The 11,627-nt window shown below is 44.4% G+C and overlaps 1 long non-coding RNA gene across 1 annotated transcript in view; it reads right to left on the bottom strand.

The window, feature by feature from the left end:
• Positions 1-2,079: 2,079 nt before the first annotated feature.
• Positions 2,080-11,627, bottom strand: part of LOC129381542 (uncharacterized) — a 399,655-nt gene continuing 390,107 nt past the window's right edge. Inside the window, exon 5 of the long non-coding RNA XR_008609709.2 lies at positions 2,080-2,498. This is a non-coding gene — a long non-coding RNA (uncharacterized lncRNA). The remainder of the gene's footprint in view (positions 2,499-11,627) is intronic.

The following is an 11,627-nucleotide window of genomic DNA, read 5'->3' as shown; positions in this document are numbered from 1 at the left end:
TCTTACGCGCCAAATATACGTGAAGCATTTCTTAAGGCTATATACAATTTGGTATCGTTAACGTCTCTGCTTCTGTGCGTCCATATCGTACTGCTCAATTAGAAACCGGTTTATTTATGCATATATAACTATTTCTGCCGTCAGGCAAACTCCCGAATAACTCAAATCTGTTATCGAAACTTGTGTCCGAAACATATATGCTGCATCTTTTGGTCGGAAACACTGAACTCACATTTTGCATTGGGATTAGAGATCAACTATTGTATACAGTCTACAATGGAAGTGTCAGCGGAAGATTAAGGGGCGCCGAAAGCTTGTGGGAGGTAAGTTCAATGTTTATTGCCACTTTATACCTTACTGCACGTTTATAAATTTACCTAATGAGGCGTTCTTGAAAGGGAGACCTGACCTTCAAAGTTTCTTCGTGCGATTCCAGCTGATTTGCACTGGTTGCTTTCTATTACTGTTGCGAAACCTTCTTTGCCTTGATTCAAGCACTTTTGGGCAAGTCATTAGGTAGATAGGTAGGTATGTATTTCCTGTTTCGCCACCCTTCAACTCCATAGCTTCGATTTGAATGCGAGTTTTTCATAAACTGTGCAGCCCCATGAGCAGTAGCATGCAAAAAGGCGCAATGCTTTTAGATTGCCTGAGACATCGCGCGCTATGAGGATTTACATCAAGATCTGATTTTAAGATTTCTTTGCATAACATCCCAGTATAGCGTCTGTGCAACTAATAAAGCACGGTTTTGTAGTCTCCGGTATACATCACACAGACGATGCTTATTCAAAGATACAAAAATATCTTCTAACCATGCTGCAACAGGTCGCGTTTCTGTTTGCCCTATATAGAAGAGTTCTTTGAACTGTGCAGAGTTACGCATTTTAGAGACTTGTGCAAGCACGCCGCGTGCAGATAAGCCGTTGTATAGTGAGCGGCACAACGGAGGCGACAAAAGAATAATAATATATTTATGCAATATTTGTGGTTTAGAGGATAGATATTTATCTGACAACCAAACTGACAAAAAGCGCCCTCTACGCCACGATCGCACGGATACGTTGTCCAAGCCGGTTTAGTCTTTGTGACGTTCGGTCCGTGAGTCACGTGCCAATTGCTCGCGTCCTTGCCTAGTCACAGCTCGTGCTTTGAGGCTGTACCGGCTGTAGCTCGCACTTTGAGGCTCGCGCTTTGAGGCTTTGAGGCTGTATTTTTAGACTATACCGTTTCCGAGATCGGTGGACATTCCCCACTACTCTCGTCATAGCAGTTAGAGCCACGCAGGGACTGTGCCATGCTGCACCGTCTTGTTAATGAGCCCAGGTCGAATAGCTGTTATTGTTTCATATCAAGAACGTAAATGACATTGTCGTTTTACCTGACAGCCTTTAAGGAAAGTTTTCACGTGATGTCATGGACGCAGCTTCTCACCGTACTCGAACAAGGCGTCCCCTGTGACGTCAAAGCATTGTATTATCATGCGTACATTATTTTAATTTTTGAGGGTGAATCATTTTTCGCTAGATTAGCACTGTTATCGATTTGCCGCTAGGTGGAAGGCGCGCCTTTCGTGCTCTCCTACTGTCGCGTTTGCTTTACATATCTTTCCGACGTACTATAGTACGTCAAGTTGGCGGCTACGATGATGTCATTGCGAACCGTCCAAAGCCATAGGTATGTACGATTGCATATCACGTAGTAGCTGATGACATTACAATATGGGTTTTTCCGCTTAGGATCTCGTCCTGTCGTAAGCTCGTGTCGAACGGCGGGAATGACAATCATGCCGTCGTCTTGCTGCTCAGGTCATACACACGTTGGCGCCAGATACACAGCTGTTCCTCTAACAAAAATACTTTATTACACCTGTTTGCCATTTTCTTAATTACAAGCGATACTGGATGGCGGAGTACCAGCAGAATACTTGACTCACCATTGATTCCCGCACATCGGGTGACCTGTTTCATTTTTGTTTGATTTATTACTTTGCATTGATTACAATTTTATTTCATTCATTGCTGAAAGCGTGCAGCAGAGCTGGAACACCGGGAGTACAATCAAGTTCGGAATCTCGTCCTGTCTACTGCATTTTTCAGCCTTGGAGTGGCTCCTGACAAAGGCAAAAAGAAAAAAAAAGAAATTTTCGGGAGCCACTGAGGCTATACTAGTCCAGCTGCAACCAAATTAGGACGACCCACCAAACTTCAACAAAGACATTCTCGCACCAGAACAGGAATTGGCCTCCCTGGCGCAATATTCGACCACTGCCTACCCCTGAATTTGGGTTGCCGAAATGCAATGAATCAATCTAAAACAGAGCACCCACAGAACGGTTCATTTACTCGTTTTTCATTCCAGTCATCGCCTTTTGATTAATATCTTTCTGGGGCTCTTGAATACAAGCGGCACAGTCTGCTGCATATACGTCACCTGCGTCTACGACTTGAGCGTCCTGGGCGCATCACCTTGCAGCACATTTTGCGGCTGCGTTCCGGCTGAAACAGTTAGAAATACGTATTTGTTATTATTCTTCAAACTCATCTTACTCCCGATATCCCTTCCCAAATGATTTCACTCATCTTCACAACCCCCACAATGACCGAAAGCTTCAGCTGGAAGTGGAAAGTAATTCCAGCCCATGATTTCTCGACGAGCGCTGGCTAACGGACCGTCGCGGCTGGACCAGGCGATTTTTTTAAGGTACATCTATCGCGTAGTCCATAGACTCGGCAGTCCGGAGAAGAGTGCCTTTCATCGCCTCTTCAATGCCAGTGAGGCCATATTGCTGAGAAAAGCACGGGAATTATTTTCTCCGCGGTTTCTGGAAGGAACGTTCCAATACAACGGAGCAAGCGCCGCTGCATTTCTTGTTGTGGAGTTTTCGTCTGGCGGGTAACGGCGTAAAATTAATTTGCACCCAGCGAGTCAGGAAAATGAGAGGAAGAGGTTCGCCCGATGATTTTGGCGAAGTAAGAGAGGATTTGAGCTGCCTGCAGGAGAGAATGCAGCAGGATAGATAGAATAAACTTTAATGTCCAACGGATTAGGTGATCTACCCACCCCCCGACACGCAGGGCAGGGGGCGAGTGCCGCCGCCTCAGATGCAGGCTGGGAGGTCTTGGGTCCCAGCAGCCTCTTCAGCCAGTTGGACGAGCCGGAGCTGGAGCTCAGAGTCCGAGCTGCGCAGCAGGGTCTCCCAGGCGTCTCTACTATCTATTTTGTGTATTCCCCCGGGAGAGTACGGACATTCCCATATTATGTGGTCGAGGGTCCCTCTCGCCCCACAAAGATTACATTTATCGCTCCTGGCCTCGGGGAACATGTGGTTCGCCATAACCGGGTGCGGATATGTATAAGTTTGTAGTCGTCTCCACGCGACTGCTTGTGTGTTGTTTAATTTTGGGTCTGGCGGGGATACCAGTCTACGAGCCAATCTATAATGCTGCGTGATCTCCCCATATTTTAGCATGCGCTCTCCGCTCCCTCGGTCATCGAGGGGCCCCGTAGCGGCTCGGCGGTAGAGATCTCGAGCCAGCTCGTGGGCCGCCTCGTTGCCGGGGACGGCTTCGTGCGCCGGAGTCCAAATGCAGCAGGAAGCTTTTCGCGAGCTGTTGTCGAAGACGCTGAGAGATTGCCGCTGCTGCTACTGCTAAAGTTCACTAAGTCTGAAAACTTGTGCAAGGGCGAGAAAAAAACTATCGCGGGGTTCGGATCACTTGAAATATAATCGAAGAGAAATTGGCAGCTAAAAAGCGCAGGCTTGGTAAAAGCACCACGGTAGAAAAGTAAGTGTTCTACGATCGTGATCGCGTTTTTATACTGGCGATCTTTGGCGCTGAGAAACAGATTATGGTTTAGGAGAATTTGCTCGTAGCCCTGTGTTCAGGTGCGCCACATGCAAATAGGAAATATGAGAATGATCACCTAGCGCATGACCGATAGCCGAACAGCCCTTGCACAAGCCAGGATTTGTGAATACGGCACCTCACATAGAGGAGAGAGTGGGGTAGAATATTTGAGTATTTAGTTTTTTGCTGAAGTTGATGCGTAATTGAGATGAAACGCCGGAAGGTAATGTAAACACCGCACAATATCAAGCGAAGAAGAGATTCTTAGCTTAATTTTGAAACGTGTCTTGCATATGTGGTTATGTGACATTAGCAAAAAAGTGTTGCACCAAGTTGCATCCTCAAGTATGAAGTATGGGTTCATTCATGTACAGTTAGATCTCGATTAAAAAAACATAGGGCGAGTTGAATGATGAAATATGTTAGAAACACCCAGACACATTACAATATCTAAAAGAATGGGACAGCGGAAACGCTTCAAGCATTTCTGAAATACTGAAAAGGAACCACATCTCTCATACTTGAACACATACTGCGAAATCAAGGGCACGTAACCGACAGGAATCATGAAAATATTACCGAACTCATCACTCGCATGGACTCACATGGCACCGTCCTCTAATGGCTAAATTTCATATGAGTGACAGTAACTATGTTACGAGGCGGTTAAGAATTGAGGCACGTATGCAAGATAGCTAGCTGTCCTAACATTAGGCCACTTTCGAAGGGGAAGATGGAAGCAAGAAGGGGAAGCAAGCCATGCACCTTTTGAAGTGCCTAAACGCGCGCCGTTCTCTGAACAGTGATTAGAATGTTTAAATACATTTTTTATTTGCGATTTCGCTTAAAACAACCGAAATATCACATTTGAGTACGTGTTGATTTTGGCATAGTGTAACTTGATATATTACTCTCTTACTTCATCTCACACAGACTTTAGCTTACAAAGGTACCCCATGCGTCTACAGAACATGAATTTCTGCAGAAATCTCAGCAGTTTCATCCCCACTTTTCCTGCTATCACTCAAAAATAGTCGGATATATTGAACTTAATTTTTCAGTCACTAGGGAACACTGACAAAATAATTTTACCGTGTGTCTCAAGAAAGAAAACGGACTTAATAGAAAAATGCAGAGAGGTTGGCCTCAGACATTGTCGAATGCCGTAACAAATGTATTGTGCTTCACATTATTTTATTAACAGATAGTTTATCTGCTTCTTTTCTCGTAAGATGGTGCCACACAAAAATCAGCAGATATTTTTGTTCCTAACTAAAGAATCAAATAGAATATACTTTGTTTGCGAAACTATGGTGAACAGTACATGCAAAAAGATAGTATTTCTCGCCTCCCACAAAGGGCGCACTTTTTTTAGCTTTTCTTTTTGGATGAGTTAGCGACCCCCTACCTCGATCAGTTGGGCGCATTGTCACAAGTCGATTACATTTGTTTTGAGTGTGCGAATCACAATTCTTTTCTATTTAAGGGTGGCTCATTAGAGATCTGCACTAAATCCAGGGCTCTTTGTTGCTCAATGCATGACAGTTCGTGCGGTGAGCATTTCTCTTCCTAGAGGTTGCGGTCTTCGATAATGTGTTCTAGGGTACCGCGCATTGCTAGCGTGACAAGAAACTACCATGGGCAGTTTCTCGTGTTTATATTAAGAAGCTATACTATCTTCTTTTTTCTGACTGACGTCGCCATTCACTTGGACGAATTTCGTTCATTCGAAAGGCCGTGAAAATTTATCTTGTATACTTAGATTTCGTTCTGTCTGGTCAGCTGGTTCTGTCTAGCTGCTGGCGCCACCTCGGTGGCAACTTTCTCGCACATAATATGTAGCTACCTTCTCCTCATTCTATCAGCGGATAAAATTTAATCGCCGACCAAGAAAACGGGGGAAGAAGCCAAAGAACGCTTTTCACTATATTGTATACTGCTGGCTAATATATATTATGAACTAGATAGACAACGCGGTCTGCTGCGAAGAGCAGCTATAACAGCAGCAAGTGAAGCAACGGCTCGTTTATGCTAGAAATTTAATGTGCAGACTTATGCAGCAGGCACTGATTAGTAAGAGTAGCTAAGTCAGTGAAATCATCCGAAGGATCGCGTACCACCAGCATACATTGAAACGCGAAATAGTCTGACGCAGTTAACAGTCTTTGTGACGTTTCCACGCTCCTCTTTATTTGCAGTAGCGGCGACGTTTCGCCTACAAAATGCACATTTTGGCCTAGACCAATCTAATCAATCGTCCACTGAGAGATGGCGAATGACACTATCGTGCAACTGAGCTACAGGTGTTCTGCTGACTGATTTCCCTGATTGAACACTTCAATCATTTTGTGCTGATTCTACGTTGACCAGTCTCTCGCCAAACCTTTATTACTCAGCTGGTTAATTAGCGCACTTGGTTTAGCCTTTTCTACTTGTACGTCTGTTAAAAGTGAATACCTGCTTGAAACTTAGCCAACAGCAGCGCCTCATCCAATAGCAGTGACGAGTGATTACATCACGTCGGCAGAACTAGTTCGCATGAAGTTTTGACTTCCTCTACTTCTCTTGTCTCTTCCTCCACCGACTACCCTTCCATTAGCGCAGAGTAGCCAACCGGGCTCATTCCTAAATATCGTCCTTGACTTTTATTTATCCGCTCCCCCCCCCTCTCTCTCTCTTTGTAATCATCGCAAATACCGATCTCTTACTACTCAATGTCATTTCGCATTGCCGTACGTACCGTGGAAAAAGCAGTTCTTTAAGAACGCCTATTATGAGTTTTTGACCTTTTTTCCACCCAAGGGATGGAAAGACCCCCGCGTAAAGCATGAAGTGTTTGCCGGTGCTTCAATGGTAATCTTACTTCATGATCGTCCATAAGTTTAACAATTCTTCTATAACGTTCGTTCAGTAAGGCTTTCGTTTTCGCATCGTCGTGGAGAAGCAATCTTAGTTTCTTTTCTTAGCTTAAATCAAAGCTTACATATGGCCTCACGCCTGCGAGCCATTGTCTGATATTACAGTGGACCTAAGATCAAGATTTATTCTTTCTTCTACATATCATCCTTGCGCTGACTTACTCAGAGATAGCCGTCCACTAAACAAGGCGCGTTTTATTAGATCTTGGTGTTTACCAAGGTTTAGCTGCCTTTCACTAACTTTCTAGCAGTGCACCACTTCGTCGCGAAATTCTCGGAGATGCTGCAACGTATGTCTGGGCGGCACTCTTAGAAGTTACGCATGACCCATAAAGAATTTCCCAAGAAATGTCTGCTCTTTTGCCTCCACGTCTGCGGCGTTGCTTCTGTTCTTCACTCGGTGCTTATCTTGCTACTCTATTTGGCCTTACGTTTGACAGCCACAGAGGCGGGTTTACAATGACCGTCCTTTGGCTCTTCGTGACTAAAAAAGTAGCGCACTTTCTTTACGCCAACGACTAAGTACTGCATAGGACGAAACATTTACGGCGTCTCTTCGCTTGCGAAAGGGGCCCTGTTAACAAAAGTGTGTAAATATGAAATACAAAAATAAACCTACAAAAATGCTCGCCTTAGCGCAGCATGCGTGTTTATGTGTATATTTTGAGACGAGTAAGGTACTACATATCATCAGTTTACGCTACAGGTATGATACAGAGCAGCGATAAAGATCTCTCTTCCCAAAAATATTATCGGAAGTATAGATTCTCCCTGACACAATATTTTTTCACACGATGCGTACGCTCCGGAAAAAGAAAGTTCAATCGCCTTTGTGTCATCATCATCATCATCGTCGTAGTCGTCGTCGTCGTCGTCGTCATCATCATCATCATCATCGTCGTCGTCATCGTCGTCGTCGTCATCATTATCATCATGATTATTATCATCATCCGGTTTTATGTCCACTGCAGGACGAAGGCCTCTCCCAGCGATCTCCAATTACCCCTGTCCTGCATTACTCAGATATGTTGTTCACAATGCGCACGCTGGTGGCATGATGATTTCAATGACGCAGTACTTTGGAAAGGAAAGTTTACTACCGTAGACCAAACCACCTAGTGCACAGTTATGCTGCAAAATATTTGAAATTAAAACACTTTTTACGGAAAAATTATTCTTGGATTTGAAATAGCAGACACAATTTAATGAGAAAAATCGAAACCGGGAAACAGACTGACACCGGAATAGCGACAACTCCTGTATAGTCTTTAGAGGTTTTTTCCACTAAGTTTCTCTTCCACCAATCTTATGAGGCGACCTTGATCACCGAACGCACGCTTGAGAGCAGCAGAATACCACTGCGCAAACGCTCCATCACGTGGATTTCTTTTTTTTCATATTTCGCGGACCTTCTTTGCGAACCGGAAAAAGAACTACGTCAGGCGTATCGTACAGGAAACAACTCGGTCCGTGGTTTCTGAAGGTGCACTACAAATCTGCATATCATACTTGGGGTCCTCAGCCAATAATTAAAATGTTGGGTAATTAAACTTAATTAGTGAATTATGAAGAAAACAAAAATTGTCTGAGTTAATATAGGCTATCGCGAATAGCGTGCGTTCGGTTCAATTGACTTCCGACGCGCCTTTCATCTTTAAATTCTTGGCTCAAATTGCGTGGGACATCCTGCATAGATGCTACCTGTTGCCGCCAAGTACTTCGGCCCGGCTTCGTCATCGCACTGTAGGGCCCGTCTAGGAAGCATGACGTGACTTATAAATCCAACTGTGAGTCTTTCAGATGCCGCGTTCGTCAATGTGACGCACTATTGTTTCAGGGAGAATTGCAAAAATAAGATATTCACTGATGCTTGAAACTTGCTAAATGTTTACGTATGCTTTACGAGAACGTTTCGCTACAATAGAGGGCAAGAATATGCACTATCTACTTTAAAATAAATTCCATCTAGCCTCGGGTTATAGACAATTTTTGAAAGCCATTCCAATTTCTCTTGAAACAAACATTCGAGTCAGTCATTACATCTATGGAACAGTGGACAAGGAAAACTACCACATTTCCACTCACATCTTTCTTTGTTTTCCATTGAAGCTACGCTGCTCGGATCTCCTTTTCGGCTATTGATAAAATATCAATGATTTGTCCTAGCGACTGTCTTCAAGCACGATTTAGCATTACAAAGATCTGGCGAATGAAATATTCACGAGCGAAGCCACCGGAAGTATGTAAAACAGCAGAACAACGGGCTATGCTGTGTCCGCCTCTTTGCGTGCACTGTGAACATTTCCACTTGGCAAATTCCACCTTGTATTATACAGTTACGGAAGCGAACATAACAAGGCGAGGTTTGCGGAAATAATTTTTAAGGGTCGTTCAAATAAGACCGTTTCACTAAGTCGCTGCGCTTTGTGAATACACAATGACAGAGTGCTCTGTTCAAATTTCATTTACATATGTATGCAGCAGCTGCACCGTATTGTACATTGCTTCTTAGCTCAGCGCCTCGGGATGTTTTTTTCTTTTATTATTTATTCATGGAGTCCGAACATGCAAGCAGCTATATGTTCTTGGGGCATTTGATTGCTGTAGAGAACGAAAGACGAGAAACAATTTCTTTTTTAAATTACTGAGTGATAGCATTCGTACATACTCTCCGAAATATCGGGATTAGCGTCGTCCGGGGCAATAAAGAGCTAAAGAACCAGAGTAGCAATTATAATGTAAGAAGTAGAAAGTTGGAACACATTTATATAAGTTGCAAGAAAACTTAGGGTAACAATAGAAAGCATGCCCACTGTAACACCCCGTTCGGAAAGGTGACCCTTGTTTATCAGGCGCCTATCTCTGCGAAAGTCGGCGACACATTGAAAAAATGGAATTTAAAACTCTAGCCACCACCACCTGTCTAGGGGAATGTAGTACATCCCCACCTGCTGTTCTTCTACATGAGTCATGCTCGTACCTTTTTTGCGACATCAAAGAAATAAATTACATCGACGTTTCACCCCCCCCCCCCCCCCCGTTTTTTCTTTTTCTTCCAACGACTGTATGGACAGATCAGCTGTTGGTGGCCTTTACGCTTCCGTTCGCTGTATATTCTTGCTCACTGTGGTTACTTCGAGCGGCTTGTCTAGTGCGAATGCTTTATATCTTCCCTTCGCTCACCACGCACGTACCTTATAGAAAACATCAACACAGCAATGTAAACATGAGCTAGTATAATTATTGATTAAAACGTAAGGTGCTAGGGCAGCAGGACATCGTGCAAGACGCAGCCCCGGATTCCATTTCTAGTAATCCACCATATAATTCCCCATAAGGGGGTAAACACTCTAGAGCAACTGCGCGGTCCTATTACCTCTATATGATATCTAACATAAACGTGAGAAATAATTACCAATGTATTCCACGAAAACAATTCGGAACCATTTTTAGGCTGCCCCAGTTTCGTACGTCTGTGGAGCGCGTTTACAGCCGTGACTCTGACAACTTAGAGCTAAGAGGAAAAAGGAAGCACATAGAAAGACACTTTAGTCTCACGACCAATGCTTTCGTGCCCACCAAGCCCAACACACAAATCTTGGCAAACGTATTCCCGAGTGACATATACGCAGTTGCAGGATGGTAAGATGGCGTTGTACTTCTGGTCTGTTCCTCTTACGAGCAATCTTAGCTTACATTGCCTTGGAAACAGCCGTCGTGAGCCAGGCCTGTTTTATGTGCCTTTTTGTGCCGTCTGCGAATGCTTTAGCACGCCTTCCAACTTTTACAACGGGACCTTCATGTTGCCCTTCTCGTGCACGACACATCTACCGTGTTTTCCGCACGTCAAGGTATTAGACGACATGTTACCGCTTCCAAAGCCACTGTGGCAGCTCCACTAATTTAATGCGCGAAGGAAATATTTATCGGCATTTCACATATCGCAGCAAAAAATTTAGTAACGCAGGAGTTGACCCTCGGAACGAATAAACAACATCGCTAAATAGCTACTGATGTCACCTAAATTCCTCTTCAGTTTTGACGTGAAACGTCTTTAAAACAGGTCCGATAGGGTCGCTTGCTGAAACTGCACGAAACGAATGCTATCGCGTTATCGCTTAAATCTTTGCAACCGTACTATCCGCATGGCTTACGTATGGTATCGATGTGTTGAGGAAAAAGACCAGTGTCGCGCCATTGTTGAAGCATTCCGCGCAAAATATCATAACTAGACAGTAAGGATAGCAGTTATAACGGCTGTAGAAACTTTAAACTTTCGCTTACTAACAAAATTAACATTGAAAAATGTGTAAGCGTGACTAAACGAGGACGTAGGAAGAAATAGACACAGAAACAGCGCTGTCTGCATGTCCGCTTCTTTCCACGTCCTTGTTCAGTCGCGCTTACACATTCATTGATTAAAACCGACTAGCCCACCAACGTGTTTTAACTAAATTAGTCAGCATGGTGTCACGCGCGCACAGGTAAACATGAACACATGTCGCTCGATGAGCGCGGAAACTCGCTGTCAAAACTCTGGATTGAGCAATACCGGCAGCGGCAAACGATTTGACCTTTATGCATCTCTCGCTTCAGCGCGAACGAAACGTCGAAAACACAGCGCATACGAAGCTACCGGTACTATGCGCAATCTACCAACATCGCAGATCGCTTTGAAGATGAGGCCCGTGCATGCACGCACTTTGGCCAGGTCGCAGATCGCTTTCAAGACACACAAGCGCCGGCAACGCGTCCCCATACGGCGTCCGCCGAAGGCGTCTACTACGGCGTCCGTGATTCGGGTGGCCAACGCGGTAGTAGACGCCGCAGCTGTCTTCACTCTGTAGGGATGGTGGGC

Source organism: Dermacentor andersoni, unplaced genomic scaffold (assembly GCF_023375885.2).
Source record: "Dermacentor andersoni unplaced genomic scaffold, qqDerAnde1_hic_scaffold ctg00000041.1, whole genome shotgun sequence".
In the NCBI taxonomy this organism is placed as follows: domain Eukaryota; kingdom Metazoa; phylum Arthropoda; class Arachnida; order Ixodida; family Ixodidae; genus Dermacentor; species Dermacentor andersoni.
The sequence above is the reverse complement of the archived record's forward strand: the minus strand, read 5'-3'. Positions and strand labels throughout refer to the sequence as shown.